A 21419-nucleotide genomic window follows, 5' to 3' on the forward strand; every position below is an offset into this window, starting at 1 on the left:
TCATGAAAGAGACCGTTTCAGCTGCTTTTAATAACGTGAAGCTGCTTGAAAAAATGGTCACTTGAATGCTGGAGAAGTGAAGACAATATATTGTGGAGAAGAAGTTCACTGTGGAAGAGGCAGGGGCGGGGGAGGTGGCCTGCAGAGGGTCACACGCATTGCTGGCCGTAATCGAATTACTGTAACTGCAGAAAGAAACTGATTGTTGTGGGGGCTGGGGTCGTTGTGATGTAATTGCAAGAGGAAGAGGTGTGAGGAAGATGGGAGGAGGGCAGGGGGTTGATCGTGTGCTAACAATTACTGAGTTAGGGCTGTCACAAGGTCGCTAGCTTCATAAGTTTTGCTGATATAGGCGGTGGCTACAGGGATTTACAGGCAGTAAGTTGACTCTGATTAACGTATTTTTAACTGCCATGCATCCATTGGCATTATTCGAAGGCCATGTAAAAGTGTGATGTTTAAAGTGCTCTGTGCATTCTTCGTCTTTTTTGGTCTTTTGTGTAGCATGGTGTGTGCAACACACGCTTTTTGACATTTTACATACTTGCTCTCTTAAATGTCAAATTTGAAAGTAAATTTTTTCTAAACCAATATAAACTCTAAAACCCGGGCGCGCTTTTACATTTATAGGAGGCATAATTTATTACCTATTATGAGGGGAGGCCATCTTCACCAGTCACTCGCCGGCGCCCCATGGTGAAACAGCCACCTGCCTGGCAGGGCTTCCAGGCTGCCTACCTTCCCTAGCAACTTTAACAGAACCCCTGAACATCTTTGGAATAGCGCCTCGGAGCCTGGGCTGGTGCGTAACACCCATAGGGTGCGTCTGGGAGCACCCGCTTTCCAATGGACTGCTGTTCTCAGGAACTCAACAGTACCCCATCCTTCTTTAAATTGTGGTAATTGGCAAAAGCGGCTGGCTATGGTCTGTGCTGACCACAAATAGCACCTGCTAATCTTTGACAAAACCAGACCTCCATGAGGGGGTGTGGGCTGAGCAACAGTGGAGAGTTGGACAACGCCATGTCGAGTTCGGGAAAATGAATGCGAGATGCATAGAAACAAAGAGAGCAGCGAAAGCCAAGTGTTTTAAAGCACATTTACTGTCAATGAAAAGTGAGAAAGAAAAATAGACTCCAAGAAATGCAAAACAGTAACATAGAAAAGTAAGCAGAAAGAGGGTTAGGGTACGAAAGAGGTGGGATGGGGAGGATATGTTGTGGAGTATTGAACAGAGCAGGCATGGTAATAAGGGGTTAATCATAGTGCACCCCTTCGCAAGAAGTGGAAAGGAGATAGCAAAAAGGTGGGTGTACATAGCAAAAGTGAAATGGGCAGGAGGGGAAGAGGAGAATGAAAAGGGGGAGCTATATGGGGTAGGGCCAGTACAGTTTATTTATGAGAAATTTGAACAGTGAAGATTATTTTTTCATTAGTATTATAGCCATGTGATTCACGTGAGCTGCAATTCAAACTAGGTACTTATAAATAATCACATGACATCCTTTTAAATCAAGCTCACAAAACGTGGTTTATGCCTTGCACCTACGCTTGCCTTTTAGACATAGGTTGTGCCATAGAAGTCGATGTTCATGCTTTATTTATTCATATATTTTATTTTTTCCTTGTGAAGTTTGCCATTGTCGTTATAAAAGGAGGCAGAAGTTGATGCAGAATTTGAGTTTCTGATACAGATATGTGGTACGTCTGGCTATTTTATTGCTTGGTAATCAATTTTCACGGCCAGGCAGGTTGCGTTTTGCCACTCCAATTCTGCATGATGTCTGCTACAGCCGCCATCTCTCTTGATCTTAACAAGGAATAAAACCCAATCCAAGATTTGTTATTTTTAAGAGGAGGTCTTTCTTCAAATTCTTAGTGATCTTGCTCCAGCTATATCCCTTCTTCCAATGCAGACATTCAGGAAATGCCACTATTTTACCTAGGTTTCCGTTTCAGACATTTACTGTTAGGATTTGGGAAGTTGATGCACAAACCATAGTGATATTTTTGACCCAGACTCATCAGGTGCTCTGTATTTTTTTTATTGTGGAGTTTTAAATAGCGCAAACTAGACCCAAAGGTATCAGAGCGCTTTACATGAGCACAAGTTATGTTACAGACGGACACATTAATTTGTGTTAGGCATGGCGGAGATTAAGTGATTTGCCCAGAATCACAGAATGTTGAGCGTGTCTGCCGAGACTCAAACCGCCCAGAATCACAGAATGTTGAGCGTGTCTGCCGAGACTCAAACCCTGTTCCCCAGCTCCGAGGTCGACCGCCCTAGCTGTTATGCCACATTCTCTCTCCGTAAAACTATAGAAATGGGGACATAGTGATCCTAATGTACATTGACAGTGGCTATGTCTGACTTAAACCATCACTGGGCAATTAAACTCGAGAGAGCCTGAAGTGGTTGGAGGGTGAAGTGTGAAAAGAGTGGCTGCTTCAACTCTTTGATTGTGATTGGTGCTCTTGCCGGAAGATCAGTGATGGTGGGAACATATAGCCAAGGCCCGCCTGTGAGAAAGAGCAAGAGCAGAAAAACATTTTCTGCGGTTCATGTGTTGTGTTTTCTGCAGATCAGTACCTGCAGTGTGCATGATTATATTCTTTTCAGGCACAAACCTAACCTTTCTTACACCCATTTTTGCCAGTCACTGTCTGTGTTAGACCAGATTCACAATTGCTTTATTAACATTCTTGCTTTCTCAAATTTGATTGAAAATGCACCATTTGCCCAGTATTTTCCCAAAATGTTCTCGGGGGAATAATAGGCCCGAAACCCCTTAGGAGGTTCGGGCTCCCTCACATTACCGTGTCACAAAATAAAGATTGTCTAAAAAGTGTGTCACCAACATGAAAAGTTTGGAAAGCTGTGCTCTAGTGAAATGGACGTGTGGCCTATACAGAAGAGACTCGTTCGTTTTTAGGTCTCGCTCTCGAGACCTATTGTCGTCGAGATGCCTCTCAAGGGAGACAGACCGGGGCACGCGTGGCGTTTCTGGTCTGTGGACGCGCACATCCACACTCATGGAAGCACACACACACGCGCGCGCACGCGGGCACAAACACAGCCACCCCTCCTTCCTTGAACACACCCACAAACACGCGCACACACACACTCTCACACACACAGACGTGCGCACACACACACAGACGCGCGCACACACACACACACAGACATGCACACACATACACACACACACACACACACGCACACACACACGCACACATACACACACGTACATTGCCCCCCGCCCCACTCACCGCATCGGCAGCCGCCACTTCTGACTTCTGCAGCCATCGCGGGGCTCTCCATTGGGCATGGGAGCCCCGCGTCAGTACTGCTTCTCTGCCAATCACTCCGTGGGCGTGGGCTTCCCATAGAAAACGGAAGTCCTGCCCCACGAGAGTCGTAACGCACCCGAACTTCCGACTGCACATCCCGACATCACTAGTGCCCGTGCGTAGCTCGCAGCATGACTCATGACGTGACTCACACTGTTGCTTTCGTAGCCCGAGAGAAGCAGCAGCAGGGGGCGGGCGTCCACCGGATCCAGGAGGTCACACAGGGTAAGTGCCTACCGATGCCAAGCAATAGATAATATCCTCATGTGCCTACCGATGCCAAGTGCTGTCTCTATATAGAGTTCCCGTGTGCCCACTGATGCACTGTCTCTGGATTGTGTGCCCTTGTGCCCACTGCTGCCAGCCTCTAGATAGTATTCCTTTGTGCCTACTAATGCAAAGCACTAGCGTTACCTTGTGTCTACTACCGATACCAACCCCCTCTCTCTCTTCAGTGGACCTCGTGTGCCCGGCACTTTCTTTGCACTGACTCACCCTATGCTCCTGGTGCATTCGCCAGTTCCTCGTGTGTTCACTGCGACTTACACAGAGTTACACACTTGTTATTTTTGCTGTCGCATAATTACTCTTTTAAAGATGCTGTCAAATATCCTTCATCTACCAACCTCCGCCCCACTGTTGCTATTATGTTCAGCTATTGGCCGCAAATCATTTGGTACCTCGTATTTTTTGGTTTTCATATATGCACAATTGTCACTATTGCCTGCTGTAACGTAACTTTTAGTTTTTATTACAAGCTCACTTGTAATTTCCTGCTCATGTATCATTACTGTTTCTATTGTGAAGCGCTGTAACACCTTCGGTTAAAGTCCGCGTTACATGGAAACACATTGAAAATTAAATGTATTTAAACAGTATGGTCACTCTCTTATACTAATAATTTCCCTCTGCAATACAACCGAGGATGCAGCCAACTCATTTCTTTCTTTTCCTAATACTTGTTTTACATGCATTCTCCGCCGATTGATCTTTAGGCCAGTTACCCGAGACACATTTTCTGCTGAAATAATTTAAAAGAAGTTAAAATTCTTCAGCAAGAGATTTTGTTGATTAGATGTACGTTTTTCATCAAGACCGTTAGTATAAAAACTCTAGCTAATTGAAATGAAATGCTTCCAAAATATATGAATGTATTTTAAGAGTTGAGTTGTAATCAGAATGAATAACTGCATTCTGTGTCAGTCTGGTCGGTTTCACGCTGCATGTTTTCACCTTTATGTTTCTTGCGCAGCATGGGGCAGGCCTAGGGGCGCCATTTGTTGGCTCGGAGCCTGGCACTGACTGCTTCTGCCTCATCTCTACCAGCAGTTTAAAATATGTGCCAGCTGCCAAGTCTTCTTACTTGCCCTGTATCTCTATTTGATTGTTGGGCATCCAGGTGGTGTGTGAGCATTCCACCACGTGTCTATCGTAGATCCTTAAAAGCATCTCAGGAAAGGAGGCTTTATCTGTCCATGTGAGACAAAAATAAACAATAGAACTGACAAGAATGGCAACCTGAAATTTATAGACCAAAGTATTGCATTTACAGAAACTACAAATTGTGTGTTGAGGGCACCATTATTGTAGGCATCGAAAACAGCTGAGTTGATATTGAAACAAGCCCCAAAGCCCCTTTCGAGGGTAAGAGAGTGGGATTGGTTGCTCTTCTCGCTTGGTGTAATCCCGGGCATCGAAGTAAGACCTGGCAAGAGTAGGAGGGCTTCCCTGTCTTGTGTTGCCACTGGAAAAAATGCATTTTAATTTGTGTTGGGATGAGAATGAGAGTTATTTTCAATTTAAAAGGGCCTCATTATTGGAACACATAAGGAGTGATGAAGGTTTGCGTAGTGTAACATAAAAGGTTGTTCATCACATCCTTTCACCGGAGGCAAAATGCAAAAAAAACTAAATAATAGGGGCACAGTCTATCCAAAATTTAGAAGAGAGGCAGGATCATACAACCTTTTAAGGAGTTTGCACTGCCATCCCAGCTAGGACGTAATACCGGTAAAAGAAGCAAAAACAGTGGTTCTATGTATTGCAGAGTATTTCGAAATAGTATAACGCCAGAGACATTTCTGTGATATTGAAATTATGATAATTATGTGGAAGGCGTCATCTGGACAAAGGCCAGAGTGCAAGGCAGTCTAGTGTGCATGTGTCTTGCAGTGAATGTGGTGGGCCCTTATAAATGGTTTGCAACTGCAACTCTTGAATAGAAGGGGGACTCTCTTTTTATGCTCACTCCTATGTGTAATTCATAATAGGTTGGAAAAGCAGTTTTGAGACTCACAAAGAATGTCTCATCTCAAAAAAGGTGTTTTGTGCTCACAAATGTTGTGTTTTTGCGGACCACAGGCTTTCAACTGCAAAATCCCACGGTACATCATGCCCTTCTTCACTACAACTGTTGTAAACCAAATATGGAAACATCACTAAAATATTGTTAAATATTTAACATTCCATCAATATTTGGATTTCAATGTTGGATGAAGACCTCTGCTCACAAATACTAGGTGGGACGTACATAGAAGAGTAGGTGAGAGCAAGAGATTTTGACCACTAAAATGCCATTGAAAACAAATCTGAAATATTGATTTAACTTTTCTCTTTTTTCGATAATCGTAGACTTTATGCATTTAATTAGACTGACTTGAATATGTGTGCATACCCCTAAATGACCGTTGATGACAAAATAAAAATATTCTCAGACAAGAATGTGTTATATTGCTTCCATTCTGTGCATCTAGATTCATTTAAGGATCTCTATATACGTCGTGTAATTACGTTTGAATCTTTCTAATGGCTACACAATTTAATATTGCTATGGTTTTTAGGTCTCGCTGAAGCAATGCGCAAGCATTGTTTGGCGAGATTATAGTAAGAAGCTTTCAAAAGTCTACCCACTGCGGATTAGGTGCAGTTCATGTGAGCCAGGCGCGTGCACATCACAAGCCACATCGCACACCATACACCATTTGTCTGAGCCTCGGCATCAGACTTCAAAAGAAGCCGCGCCCAAGCCGCTCCCCTGCCCCCCATCAGACTTCAAAGGAATGCGCTCCCCCGCCCCAGCAATGCCGAGAGCTTGTTTTCTTTGTAATTTAATGTCATACTTGACAGCATTTCAGCGAGGCGCATCAGGTAGAAATTATCCCGATCGCAACTGTATAATGTTCTGTATTGGGGTGCTTCCTCTCTTTACAGTACATCTCATGTCTCTTATCTTGGAAGCAGGTTTCTATCTAAAGTTACGATTTCCTCTGAGTCATTATTGTTACTTGTGAACCATCTCCAGCTTGTGCTTCTTTTTCCATTTTATTTTTTAGTCACTCATTAGCCTCTTCCAGGTTTTATTTGCGCTTTCTTGCTCTTATCTTTAAAGAGGAACTGGGAGCTTGCAAGATTTGTACTCTTCTTTTAGCTGTCCGTCTTTTATTTTTAGTTACCTCTGAACAGCCATCGCAGCCCATAACGCTTGTGAATACATATGTCTTTAAGTCTTTATAGTATTATGTCACCCTCATCTGCTACCCACTAGGATCATTTGTGCAAGGCTCATATTTTTAGTGAGCGTTATTCTGCTAGTATTTACATCTTCTATACACCCAATATGGCATCGAACCTGTTCCAGGTATAATAGGAAGGAAGAGCTTTATACGCTCAAGAATCAGAGACAGGTGTTCTCTATTCAGCTCCTTATTTATTGCCGGGTTTTTGTTGGCATTCTGTGGACCCCTATGGACACGGATAGACCTCTGGATGCATATTCGCCAGAAAAAATTAACAGGTATGATTTCTGTTTTCGAGAATTCAACCCTTGAATCTATAGATTTTTTCCATCTATACTTACCTTTGGTCTCTCTTCTTTTTTCTTCTTAGCCTTGAAATGTATTTACATGAGGTGCCTCTGATCTAAACAGCCCGTGTTTCACTCTCGTGCACACACACAACCCCACCACACACAACCTCACCACACACACCCACACCCCCAAACACACCCCCTCCCACACACAACCCCCCACACACAACCCCATGCACACAACCCCACGCACACAACCCCACACACACACAACCCCATACACACACAACCCCACACACACACACAACCCCCCCCCCACACACAACCCCCCCACACACACACAACCCCCCACACACACAACCACCCCAAACACACCCACACAGGCACAACCCCCCCCCACACACACCCCCTACACACACACCCTCCACACACCCCCACACACACCCCACACACACACACCCCCACACACACACACCCCCACACACAACCCCCCCACACACACAACCCCCCACACATACAACCCCCCACACATACAACCCCCCCACACACACAACCCCCCACACATACAACCCCCAACACACACACAAACCCTCCACACACAACCCCCCACACACACAACCATCTATCTATCTATCTATCGCCCTCACTCTATCTGTCTATCTATCTATCGCCCTCACTCTATCTATCGCCCTCACTCTATCCATCTATCGCCCTCACTCTATCTATCTATCTATCTATCTATCTATCTATCTATCTATCGCCCTCACTCTATCTACCTATTGCCCTCACTCTATCTATCGGCCTCACTCTATCTATCTATCGGCCTCACTCTATCTATCTATCGGCCTCACTCTATCTATCGGCCTCACTCTATCTATCGGCCTCACTCTATCTATCTATCGGCCTCACTCTATCTATCGCCCTCACTCTATCTGTCTATCTATCTATCGCCCTCACTCTATCTATCGCCCTCACTCTATCCATCTATCACCCTCACTCTATCTATCTATCGCCCTCACTCTATCTATCTATCTATCTATCTATTGCCCTCACTCTATCTATCTATCGGCCTCACTCTAACTATCTATCGGCCTCACTCTATCTATCTATCGGCCTCACTCTATCTATCGGCCTCACTCTATCTATCTATCGGCCTCACTCTATCTATCTATTTCCTTCACTCTATCTATTGCCCTCACTCTATCTATCGCCCTCACTCTATCTATCTATCGCCCTCACTCTATCTATCTATCGCCCTCACTCTATCTATCTATCTATCTATCTATCTATTGCCCTCACTCTATCTATCTATCGGCCTCACTCTAACTATCTATCGGCCTCACTCTATCTATCTATCGGCCTCACTCTATCTATCGGCCTCACTCTATCTATCTATCGGCCTCACTCTATCTATCTATTGCCTTCACTCTATCTATTGCCCTCACTCTATCTATCGCCCTCACTCTATCTATCTATCTATCGCCCTCACTCTATCTACCTATCGCCCTCACTCTATCTATCTATCGGCCTCACACTATCTATCTAACGGCCTCACTCTATCTATCTATCGGCTTCACTCTATCTATCTCCCTCACTCTTATCTATCGCCCTCACTCTATCTATCGCCCTCACTCTATCTATCTATCGCCCTCACTCTATCTATCTATTGCCCTCACTCTATCTATCTATCGCCCTCACTCTATCTATCTATCGCCCTCACTCTATCTATCGCCCTCACTCTATCTATCGCCCTCACTCTATCTATCTATCTATCGCCCTCACTCTATCTACCTATCGCCCTCACTCTATCTATCTATCGGCCTCACACTATCTATCTAACGGCCTCACTCTATCTATCTATCGGCTTCACTCTATCTATCTCCCTCACTCTTATCTATCGCCCTCACTCTATCTATCGCCCTCACTCTATCTATCGCCCTCACTCTTATCTATCGCCCTCACTCTTATCTATCGCCCTCACTCTTATGTATCGCCCTCACTCTTATCTATCGCCCTCACTCTTATCTATCACCCTCACTCTATCTATCGCCCTCACTCTATCTATCGCCCTCACTCTATCTATCGCCCTCACTCTATCTATCTATCTCCCTCACTTTATCTATCGCCCTCACTCTGTCTATCTATCACCCTCACTCTGTCTATCTATCGCCCTCACTCTGTCTATCTATCGTCCTCACTCTATCTATTGTCCTCACTCTATTTATCTATCTATCTATCACCCTTCCCTCTAACTATCTATCGCCCTCCCTCTATAAATCTATCACACCACCACAGCATCACTCAGGGGCACCACAGCATCACTCAGGGCCACAACAACATCACTATGCGCTACCACAGCATCACTGAACGCCACAGCATCACTCGTCGCCACCACAACATCACTCAGCGCCACCACAGCATCAATGTGTGCAACCATTCAACAACTGGTTCAAATATGTTCTCTCAATGTTTCAAGCTTTATTACAAATGTCACAAAAAGATATTGATATTTCACTTCTGTTCTTGGATTTTCGTCACAATAAAATACACTGAACATAATCTTCTCAAAATTTATTTACAAAAGTTTAAGCTTTTGCCATTATAAATTACAATAACTTGTATTTAAGTATTATTTAAAAAAATTAAAAGTCATTGTTATTTGTAATACAATACATCTAAGTCACGTAAATACAAAACATGTTGCATTACAAATGCTATAGGTGTCACATTTACAAAAGTTAAAAGTATTGGCATTGTAAATGACAAAGCTATTCATTTCGCTATTTTCAAAACCAACACATAAATAAAAAATTTGTCATTTACAAGACCAATAGCTCAAACTTTCCTAATGCAAGACCTATTGCATTGCAAATGCTTGTTAAGAACATGTCGTAATGCATGGAACTACCCAGCTAATTATGCATTGTTTCTCTCAGCTTGGGATAAACGATTTGGAAAAATGTGAAGAATGCGGACATCTGAAACCACATTTGGTAGAAAGAAGGAATATATTTTAAGAAATTGCTAACGAAAAACGTATCTAGTTCAGTAGAACAAAAAATGTCTGTTTGTCCCTGTAAAAGTTGTTTGGGATTGGATTCCTGCATAGGAACAAATAAATATAAGATGCATCAATGTATAGACAATATATAATTCTAGAGGGATTGCGTTACAATTGGAGCAATTATTGGCAAAAGCTCAGAACCCTAAAGGTAAACATTATTTCTTGTTGTGAACGGAAAAGGAGAGGCTAGGTGTATCGAGAGATTCAATTGAGTGCTGCCTGGGGGAATACAACAAGTTATATTGTTGACAGGAAGGTCATACCAATAATAGATGTCCTCCTACAGAGAGGGCGGAGTCTGATCCCTCCATTATGAGGTAGGGGGCGCTCCCTGCTTTTACCTGGTGGCGGCAGATGTTCGGAATTCCCTCCAGCAGCAGCAAAGCTCCCCAGCTCCCACAGCCGCGTGTCTCTTTAGCACTGTCCCCCGGAGGCCGCCATAGGACGCTGAGAATAGTCGCCATGGCAACCGCGTACCATACGACGAAAACAGTGTGCTGTCATGTAGTAGCGTAGTGGGTGTGAGGTCCACGCACTGTTACCATGGACGCGGTGAACGCCGACTGAATAGAAACAAAAAGCAGAATAACCATCCGAGAATCGAAACCGAAGATAACCAGTGGCAATACAGATGGAGAATATCATTTCACATTCGTTTAGGCAAGGTAGGTATTCGTTTTAGGATATCGGCTGCTTGCAGGGTTCCACAATCACATTTTTGAAAAATAATGGTCTTTCCGTTAAGATTGATTTTTTGGGCGAATCGTCATTTGTTACAATAAATTGGAAATAAGCAGGTATATTAAAACTGAGACCAGTCTCAAAATTGTTTGCGGAGAAAAAAATGCCACCAAATACATTTATTTCTTTTCGTGAAGGACAAAAACTTACCATTCTAAAACGGCGTCACGATTGTCCCATACGTAGCGGTTTTACGTTAGCTTTGCCACCATTTCATTGGACAGTTATATTTGTCATGCAGACGTGATTGTTCTTATTCCCAGCTTCTCAAGTGACACTGAGCAGGGTCAGCAAACCCAGCATACATACCAGTGGGGACACTATTTCCCATACTAGAGGGACAGGGACTCACAGTAAATGGAAAGAAAAGGTCAGTTCGGGAAAGACAAAGAGAAGAAAATATCTGAGTGACGATTGAATTAGCGTAGGAAACATTTACAACAAGCATTGGCAAAGGCAATACATTATTTTTTATGTATGTTTATAACTGACAGCAAACAATATTTATTTTTATTTATTTATTGAAGTTTTGTATAGCACTAACTGGACCCGAGGGTATCAGAGCGCTTCACAGCAAATACAGATATGCACCAAAAGGAAAATGTGGACGGAAAACAAGAACAAGGAACACAGGCGGGAAGTAAGAGTCTGCACAACATCAACTTGAGCATACTACGGGACGGAGATCAGGAGCGAATCATCTGGCTCTGGGATCAAAGAGAAAGCGGTCTTTCACAGTCAGACGTGGGGTTCTCATTACGATGCAGAGCGCTCAAGGAAGAGGGCTTTGAGTAGCATCTTGAATTTCAGGAAGGAAGCGGTCATTCTGATATGGGGGGGGGGATGGAGTACCAGATCCCGGGAGCATTACCCGCAAAGGATTTATTTGAGGTTTTGTGTTTCTGTGATTTCAGAGGGATGAGTAGGAGCGTGTTGGAGCTTCTGAGGTTCCTAGACTGACCGGCCCTTTTGAGTTTCGTGGCCAGATATTCTGGTTTGCCTGTATGCAGGGCTTTGTGTGTGAGGCAAGCTGTACGGAAGCTGGCTCGTAGGTGTATACGGAGCCACTTCAGTTCCTTGAGTGCCGGTGAGATGTGCTCATATTTCTTTGTTCTAGTGACCATTCTTACTGCGGCGTTGAGGGTAGTGGTAAGAGGTTCTAGGTGAGATTTGGATGTTCCAGTCAGAGCTGCGATGCCATAGTCAATTCTGGAGAGCACCTGTGCCTGAGTGGCCTGTTTCAGATCTTTCGGGGGGAGGAAGGGTATTATTTTGTAGAGAAGTTTCAGGTTAAGGAACGCACTTTTGGTGGTTTTCGAGATGTGTTTTTTCATGTCCAGTTTGGGGTCAAGAGTAATCCCTAGGGATTTTACAGAGTCTGTTGGCTCAAGAGAAACATTGAGGGCGTTTAAGGCTTTGAGCCATTCTACTATTTGGGGGTTTGCATCTTTATTCGAGATGAGGAGCACTTATGTTTTCTCTTCATTGAGTTTGAGGTGGTTTGAGGCCTGAAGGATGACCAGCGGATAGACGAGGTTACTGGGGTGTTGTGGTTAGTTGCAGGAGTCCGCGACTCTGTGCGGGGGGAGGGATTTGAGCTGAATGATCGATCAATTTTGGCGATTTGTTCATTGAAAAAGCTTGCAAAGTTGACACAATGAGTTTTGGACGCCGCCAGGTTGGCTGTCACTGGATTGGAGGTTTGGTTCCTGATGATGTTGAAGAGTTCGTTGGGGCGGTTTTTAGCATTGTCTAAAGCAGAACAGAAGAAGGATGACTTTTTGCTCTTGATATGATTATAGTAGTTTTTGCGTGCTGCCTTGAGTTGATCCCGGTGGAGGGAGGTGGGGTTGTTCCTCTAAGTTCTTTCCAGGGATCTGAGGTGTCTTCTTTCCTCATTAATATCCATGGAGAACCAAGACCTAGAGGGGATGCTTCTGGGTTTTTTAGTTTCAGAGGTGCCAGCTGATCCAGGGTAATCTCCAAGTTTGAATGGTAGAGCGAGGTGAGTTCCGTGGTTGAGAGGAGCTCTTTCGTGTTCGGGAGGAGTGAGCTAAGTCCTTCTTCTAGCTTGTCTAGGGGGACTCTGGATGTGTTCCTGACCCACTTAGGGGAGGCTTGAGTGGGTTGGAGGGATAGGGCCGAATAGCTGATATGAAAGAGAATGATGTGGTGGTCTGACCAGTCCACCGGGATGATATGATCAATCGTGATATCATTTTTGTCTGCAATGATTGCATCCAGGATCACTCCTCTATGGTGCGTTTCCTATGAATAGTGTTGGATCATATCGTTGTCTTGCAGAAGGGTGTTGAGAGATTGAATGAGCGGGTTTTTAGTTTTGTTCCATCTTAGGTTGAGGTCACCCAGAATTATTCTGTGGTCGCTGTTGAGTGCGGATTGGGTGATCAGATCCGACAGCTGAGCTCCAAATTCGTTGGAGTTGCCTGGAGGATGGTATAGGAGATGGCATTGAAGTGAACTATGAGTGGGAGGTTTGACGATGACCGATAGGCATTTGAAGGAGTTATACAGGCAGGCGGGAGTTTCAGAGATGGAGAGGTCACTTTTGTGGATAATTGCTATGCCACCACCTTTGTGTTCGGGCCTGTCTTTGTGGATAATTGAGAAACCGGGCGGCACCAGCATGTCCAGAATGGGGAGGGTCAGGGTGGTTAGCCATGTTTCCGTGATGAAGGCTACATCCAGGTCATAAGAGAGAATGGCGTCAGCTATTTCCGTTGCATGTTTAACGGCGGATTGGCTATTGATAAGCATACCGTTAATGGGAGGGTCTTCTTTTGATTTCAAATTATCAGGCTTGACTCTGGGTATGGAGGATAGATACGTTGGGGGTCTAGTGGCTCTTCGGGGGGGTGGGTCCCTATCCACTCTAGTGATGACTTGGATCGAGGAGATGAGAGTAGAGTTTAGGGGTGGGGCCTGGGCTAGTTGGTTAGAGGGGAGTTTGTAAGATGAGACAAGTGCGCTCACTTCCTGGGGGGAAGAGGGTGGGTATAGTTCTTCTGGGACTTTCTGCTCGCAACTAAGTCCGGAGTATAGAGAGTGGAGGCCGGGAACCTGGGCGGGGCAGGTACCGGTTGGGGGGTGGAGAGTCATTCCTAATGAAAGGTGGAGGGATGTGGGGTGTTGCGGAGTGAGGGGAGGGCAGCTGGAGATTCCCATGGAGGATACGGTTTCCTTCAGGACATGAATAAGGGTAGCGATCTGCGCTTCTAGAAGGTCGAGGCATTGTGTCAGCTTGAGTGAGGGGGAGAGGAGGGGAGGGTGGGCGGAGCTGAGCCCTGAGTGTGAGGGGCTTTGGGGTGAGTCACTACTGGGGGGTTAACAGGTGGGGTGCCTGGATCAGGTTTAGAGTTCGATTGTGGGAAGGCTAGAGAGGGAGGGGGGTTGCGGTCCCTTTGGAGTTGATAGTTTTCTTCACTGAGGGGGACAATGTGAACTAGGGGAGTGGGGGTTAGCGGGGGGGCTTTGCATCGGTGTTGTCAAGTTTAAAATTCGGATGTGGGAGGGCTAGAGTGGGAGGGGGGTTGCGGTCCCTTTGGAGGTGAAAGTTTTCTCCACTGAGGGGAACGATGTGAACTAGTAGGGTGGGGGTTAGCGGGAGGGCTGAGAATCGGAGTTGTTAGGGGGACTGGGATCTCTAAGGGCGGGAGACTGAGAACTAGGAGTGCTTCGGGAGCTAGGGAATGGGGGGTTGGGAGTCAGTTGGGGATGAGAGGGGGGCTGAGTTCTAGAAGGTTGGGTGAGATGGGTGGAGGATGGGGGTTCGGAGATAGGGGGATCTCGGGCTGAGGGTGACGTATGACTGGCGGGGTGACTAAGCATGGGGGGTGGGGTCGCTGTGGTGGCGAAAGCATGCTCTGAAGACTTGGAGTTTGTACGGAGCCACTGGGCGGGAGGGGATCGGCTGGTGTGGGTAGTGAGCTGTAGCCATCTTAAGTGTGCGCAAGAGTGAGTCGAAGAACTCTAGGTTCTCGTCTTTCGCCTGAATTAGAATGGTGCCATTCACGAAAATGGTGATGGAGATATCTCTGGTCAGGGACTGTTGGTTCAGGGGGGAGATTGTTAGTTTACGGTTGTGTTCTGTGACGGTGGTTTTGGAGACGGGAAGGAGTGAGTTAAAGATGGTGGCACACAGGTCAGGCCTGTTGGTATGGAAAATGAAGTCCATTTTACTCTATCTTCTAGATGAGCAGTGGTGGTGTCAATAACTAGTGTTTCGGGGTGTTGCCTGATTAAATTCTGTTTGAAGCGTTTTTTTGCTTTGAAGGAGAGACTGTGTGGGAATGTTATAGCGAAGGTGTTCTGCCCTAGTGAAGACAAGTGGTTGAGTGAAGGGCAAGGATGCGTGTCCATTTGTACGGCTGGGGGCATCCTAGCTGGACTAGGGGGCCGTGGGGCCTCTTTGAGCAAGGAAGGGGGGGAGTAAGACGTAGGGGGCTGGGCTGTTCGGAACGGAAGGTAACGGGGTGTCTAACCGGTGGGGGGGTTCGGCTTTCGACGAAGTATGAGCTGGGGTGTTACGCACAGAGGATGCTTCGAGGGGGTGGACTGGAGGTGGGAGGGGGCGTTGGGGGCCGAATGACTAGGAGGCGGGGGGAGTAGGAGGAGCGGTCAGGGGACCTCTCTGAGGGCGGGCCCTGGGTCCAAGAATGCAGATGCCCTCGGCTTAATTGCAGATGCCCTTGGCTTAATTTCACACACATAGATGTAGTGCTTATAGAGTTAGAAATGTTGAAACCCTTTGGCTCCGGGTGGACTTTGTTTACACGCAGACGAATAAAGACACATAATGCTAAGCTCCATATGTGGCATTGTCACAGAACTGCCAAGGTTTCAGATTGATGTGTGACATTTTCATAATTTCAGTGTAAAAATGACTGACAGTCAACAACTATTAGTGACTGTGGTAATGTATTAGTTTTATTTGGAATGTACTATTAGATTTAGAATGTATTACATCATTTACGACGGCGGGAGGAGGGGGAAGATGCGCCGAGTATGCCAGCAGTTGTGCACGGACTCCTTGGACCTGGATTGCCTGCTGAGCCGCACCAGCTTGCCCCATGAGCCTGCAGCTTCAGTGAGCTGCGGGAAGCTAAGATTGTGCCGTGCCTTGCGGTCAGAGTACGGAGTTGGAGTCCGGCTCGAAGACGACGGCGGGCCCACCCGATCCTCTGATCTCTCCCATTCTCTGCTTTGCACCCGCATGGGGTTGCACTCCGGTACAGTCAGGGAGACGTTTTCCGGCCAGGGAGTCTAGCGGCCACGCTCGGATCTCCTTTGTCATTTCTGACGCTCAGCGAATGCACTGGATGTCCCGCCCCCAGTGACTGCACTCTACAACAGTTTCCTCAGTTGTTCACCGAAGCTGGTCTGCTCACATCCGACCACCTTCCCTAATTCTCCTTCACCTCCTGACACGATGCCTGACCTGGAAATGAGGAGCGCAACCGGGGATTTTATCTTATGTGAGTAAACATATGAAATTAGATCTGATTTCAGCCTAATAGGTGGAGAGAAACCTTGTTTTCACACGCCTGGCAAGTAGTGTGAAGCCTTTTTCATACTAAGTACCACTTTCCCGTCTAACTTTTAAAATGGCTCCCAATTAATCAGCAGACATATCGGAATAGCTCCCTTGCTAGTTACTGTTTACCTTCTGAAGATTCCTATACTTGGCAGACATCTTGCAACATTTTCTACCATAACAGCAGCCATCTTCGAAGGGTTCACATCTAAAAGAGGTAGCCATCCTATAACGTTGAATCCCATTTAATCATTAACACCACAACAGCTTGAAGCTGGTGACTAAAACGGCAGCCATCTTGTAATGGCTAATGACTAGACTATCAACACCATATAAACAGACAATTAGCCTTAGACCCCTACGAAATGGCAGCCATCTTTCACGATTATTTCTATAGCCCTATTTATCGTTATAAGCAATAAGACCGTCCAAACCAAATATCGTTTACGATCCTTTTTTGGGCCTGTGAGAAAGTGGCTCTATATATACTGGACAATAAGGCAGTACAGTGTGTATAGAGTCCACAAGCCCCAGAGGTATAACAGAGGTTGAAGTCAGAACTGACCTTACTCTCCAAAGTGGTAGCTTGGTTGAGCAGTAAGGCAGTACCAGAGGACAGTGTAAAGCATTTGTTGTACACACTCAGTCAGCAAAAGGTTTCACACACTCAAGAACTGAACTCCAGGCCAATTGTTATATCCTCAGATCTAGTGGTGTTATTTTTAGAACCAACAGTTATAAAAATATACTTTTCAAGGTACGAGTACTCTCATGTAAATACTTTGCAGAGGAGCAATAAGTTTGTACACACAATAATTACAGGAGAGCTAATAAGCAATACAGTTCTGAACCACACTCTAGCATTGAGCTCAATGGGTTTTTCATAGGAAAGTACAGTTGATTACTTTATGGATTACTTTAGTAGTTCCAGGACTAGATCTTAGATTCAGTCCTGGGGTCTAAGCTGAAACCAGATTAGCAAAAACGTTTTAGTTACTGTGATGAATTTTCCTGAATATAAAGCTGTTTTAAAAATTCACACTTAGAAACTTTTCAAGGTGATTCTGACAATGTTATTCAATGGGAGGAAATTCAGGTTACAGGTAAAGTACGATTGCGTTACTTTTGTAACCCAGCACTAGTCTCCTAGGGCCAGCACAGGGGGTTTAACTCAAAACAGGTAGGTAATTGCGTTTCAGTATTTCGTACGATTTTTAAAGAATATTTGCAGTTTTCAAAAGTAGACACTTAGAAGAAATTTCATAGAAAAGCAGACAATGGGTTCATATGGAGGAAATACAGGTTACTAGTGAACCTGCTAGGGATTACTTTTGCGGTTCAGTACTGGGCTGAAAGATACAGTACTGGCTTCTCTCCTGATCACAGGTGAGTATTTTCGAATTCAGACTTTGGCTGATTTGATAGGAATGTGAGGGCAACTCGAAGCTGGGAGGCTGCCACAACAGAGCTAACGGCTGTGGCTTCAATCAATCAATCAATCAATCAATCAATCAATCAAAGCATTTATAAAGCGCACTACTCACCCGGATGGTCTCAAGGCGCTAGGGGACTGGGGGGGGGTTCGCTACTGCTCGAACAGCCAGGTTTTGAGCTGCTTCCTGAAGGCGAGGTGGTCCTGGGTCAGGCAGAGGTGGGTCGGAAGGGAGTTCCAAGTCTTGGCGGCCAGGTAGGAGAAGGACCTTCCTCCTCTGGTGGCTCTTCGGAAGCGGGGAACGGCGGCGAGGGCGTGGCCGGTCGATCAAAGCTGGCGTGTGGGAGCGTAGAAGTTGAGGCGGCTGTTGAGGTATCCTGGTCCTTGGTTGTGTAGGGCTTTGTGTGCGTGGGTGAGGAGACGGAAGGTGATTATTTTGTTGTCCGGGAGCCAGTGAAGGTCTCGCAGGTGTCCGGATATGTGACTGCGGCGGGGGATGTCCAGGATAAGACGTGCTGAGGCGTTCTGGATCCGCTGGAGCCTCTTCTGGAGTTTGGCGGTGGTACCGGCGTAGAGGGAGTTGCCGTAGTCCAGACAACTGGTGACGAGGGCCTGGGTTACCGTCTTCCTGGTTTCGGTGGGGATCCACCGGAAGATCTTACGTAGCATGCGCAGGATGTTGAAGCATGACGAGGAGACGGCGTTGATTTCTCTGGTCATGGAGAGGGAGGAGTCCAATATGAAGCCCAGGTTGCGTGCGTGGACTGTTGGTTTGGGTGCGCTGCCCAGGGCGGGGGGCCACCAGGAGTCGTCCCAGGCGGAGAGGGTGAAGATCCCAGGATGAGGACTTCCGTCTTGTCAGAGTTCAGTTTCAGGCGGCTGTTCACGTCTGTCATCCCTTCGTGTAGGTTGGCTCTGGTGGTGGCGGGGTCGTTGGTGAGGGAGAGGATCAGCTGGCTATCGTCGGCGTAGGAGATGATGTTGAGGTTGTGTTGGCGTGCGATGGCTGCGAGGGGGCTCATGTAGACGTTGAAGAGGGTTGGGCTGAGCGAGGAGCCTTGAGGGACGCCGCAGATGACTTTGGTGGCTTCTGATCTGAACGGGGGGAGGCGGACTCTCTGTGTCCTTCCGGCGAGGAAGGAGATGATCCACTCCAGTGCCTTCTCCTGGATTCCGACGTTGCTGAGGCGCTGCACTAGGGTACTGTGGCAGACAGTGTCGAAAGCCGCGGAGAGGTCTAGGAGGATGAGGGCCGCTGTTTCTCCGTTGTCGAGCAGAGCTCGGATGTCATCGGTGGCTGTAATCAGGGCGGTCTCGGTGCTGTGGTTGGCCCGGAATCCAGACTGCGAGAGGTCGAGGGATCCGTTCGTCTCGAGGAAGGCGGCCAGCTGTTTGTTGACGGTCTTCTCGATGACTTTTGCAGGAAACGGGAGCAGCGAGATGGGGCGGTAGTTCTTGAGGTCGGTGGGGTCGGCTGATGGCTTCTTGAGTAGGGCGCTGAGTTCGGCGTGCTTACAGCTCTCCGGGAAGGTAGCGGTGTCGAAGGAGGTGTTCATGATGTCCCGCAGGTGGGGTGCGATGACAGTGTCGGCTTTGTTGAAGACGTGGTGAGGGCAGGGGTCGGTCGGAGATCCAGAGTGGATGGAGTTCATCGTGCGGACGGTGTCTTCGGTGCTGATCGGGGTCCAGGCGCGGAGGGTGGTGGTGGGGGGCGGTGGTTCGGTCGTGGCGTGCGTTGGTTGAGTGCTGAAGCTGTTGTGTATGTCCGCGATCTTGTTGTAGAAGTAGGCGGCGAGGGAGTTGCAGAGGTCTTGTGAGGGGGTGGTGTCGTTGATTCCGGCGTTGGGGTTGGAGAGCTCTTTAACGATGTTGAAGAGTTCCTTGCTGTTGTGTGCGTTGTTGTCCAGTCGTTCCTTAAATGCAGTTTTCTTGGTGGCGTGAATCAGTTGGTGGTGTTTTCGGGTGGCGAGCTTGAGGGCAGTCATGTTGTCCTGCGTTGGGTCTCTGCGCCAGGCTTTCTCGAGGGCTCGGCAGTTCTTCTTGGAGCTCTTGAGTTCGTCGGTGAACCCCGGGGCTTTCTTGCTGCCGGGTCTGCTAGGCGGGGTCCTCAGAGGGGCGAGGTCGTCTGCGCAGTTGCTGATCCACTTTGTGAGGTTGGTGGCCGCCTGGCTGGGGTTCGATGCGCCGGTGGGGGGGTTCTTGCTCAGGGAGGTCGCGAGCTGGTCGGCAGTGATCTTGTTCCAGCTTCTGCGTGCAACCTGTTGCTGGTAGTGGTGGATTGTGGTCCTTCTGAAGCTGAAGTGGACGCAGCTGTGGTCCGTCCAGTGGAGTCCGGTGGCGTGGCTGAAGGTGATGTCCTTGCTGGATGAGAACACGGGGTCGAGTGTGTGTCCGGCGTAGTGGATGGGGGTGGTCACCAGCTGCTTGAGTCCGAGGTTTGCGAGGTTGTCCAGCAGGGTGGTGGTGTTGCGGTCGTTGTTGTTCTCCAGGTGGAAGTTGAGGTCCCCGAGGAGGATGTAGTCAGCGGAGGGAAGGGCGTGCGGCCTGATGAAGTCGGCGATGTCTTCGCTAAATTGTGTGCCTGGTCCCGGGGGTCTGTAGATGAGGGTGCCTCTGAGGGTGGTCTTGGAGTTAATGTGGATCTGGAAGTGCAGGTGTTCGGCAGGTGCGAGGGTGTCGTCGGTGTTGGTCGTGATGCGGATGGTGTTCTTGTGGATGATGGCGATGCCTCCTCCTGTCTGGTTGACGCGGTCCCTTCGGGTATTCTTGTATCCGTCCGGGATGGCGATGGCGATGTCGGGCGCTGAGGAGGCGTTCATCCAGGTTTCCGTGAGGAAGGCGACGTCAGGGGCTGTGGTATCGAGCAGGTTCCAGAGCTCGACGGCGTGTCTGTGGACGGAGCGGGTGTTGAGCAGGATGCACTTCAGGTGGCTGCTGCTGGTGCTCGTCTTGGTCGGTGCTGGTGTAGTGCAGGTCCGGATGCAGGTGAACTTGCAGGAGTGGCAGCAGAAGGGTCCGTGGGTGCGTCTCGGGGAGGCTCGGTAGCACTTCGGGATCCGGCCGGCGTTGAGTGCGTTGAGCTCGGTGGCGTCGTAGGTCCGGCGGGTGGGCTGGTGTCTGCGGGGGCAAGGGGTCCTGGCACTGGGCGCGGGCCAGGCGTGGACGGGCGCAGACGGGCTTACCTTTGGCGCACCTTCGGCGCTCCCGCTGCGCGTGTCCACTGCGCGGTCGCTCTGGGGGCGTCATAAGTGAGGAGCCGGGAGGGCGGGTCAGCTGGGTGGCGGGAGCGGGGCGGCCAATAGGCAGGAGGGGGGCGGAGTCGGCGGAAGGCTGTGGCGGGAAGGAGGTCTGAGGGCGGCTCAGCGGCGGCTGGGTCGTCCGGCGGACGGGAGGAGACACAAGGAAAGCAGAGGGGGGAAAGGGATACACAGAGGGCAAACAGGCAGAATAGAAGGGAAAGACGTGTGTA

At 47.8% G+C, this 21419-nt stretch overlaps 1 protein-coding gene across 2 annotated transcripts in view; it reads right to left on the reverse strand.

Annotated features, from left to right (window-relative positions):
* Nucleotides 1-10697, reverse strand: part of TEX55 (testis expressed 55) — a 532765-nt gene extending 522068 nt beyond the window's left edge. For both annotated transcript variants that reach the window (XM_078656720.1, XM_078656721.1), the window contains exon 1: nt 10565-10697. The gene's annotated coding sequence lies outside the window, so the exon portion shown is untranslated. The remainder of the gene's footprint in view (nt 1-10564) is intronic.
* Nucleotides 10698-21419: the final 10722 nt, after the last annotated feature.

Source organism: Lissotriton helveticus, chromosome 8 (genome assembly GCF_964261635.1).
Source record: "Lissotriton helveticus chromosome 8, aLisHel1.1, whole genome shotgun sequence".
Taxonomy (NCBI): Eukaryota; Metazoa; Chordata; class Amphibia; order Caudata; family Salamandridae; genus Lissotriton; species Lissotriton helveticus.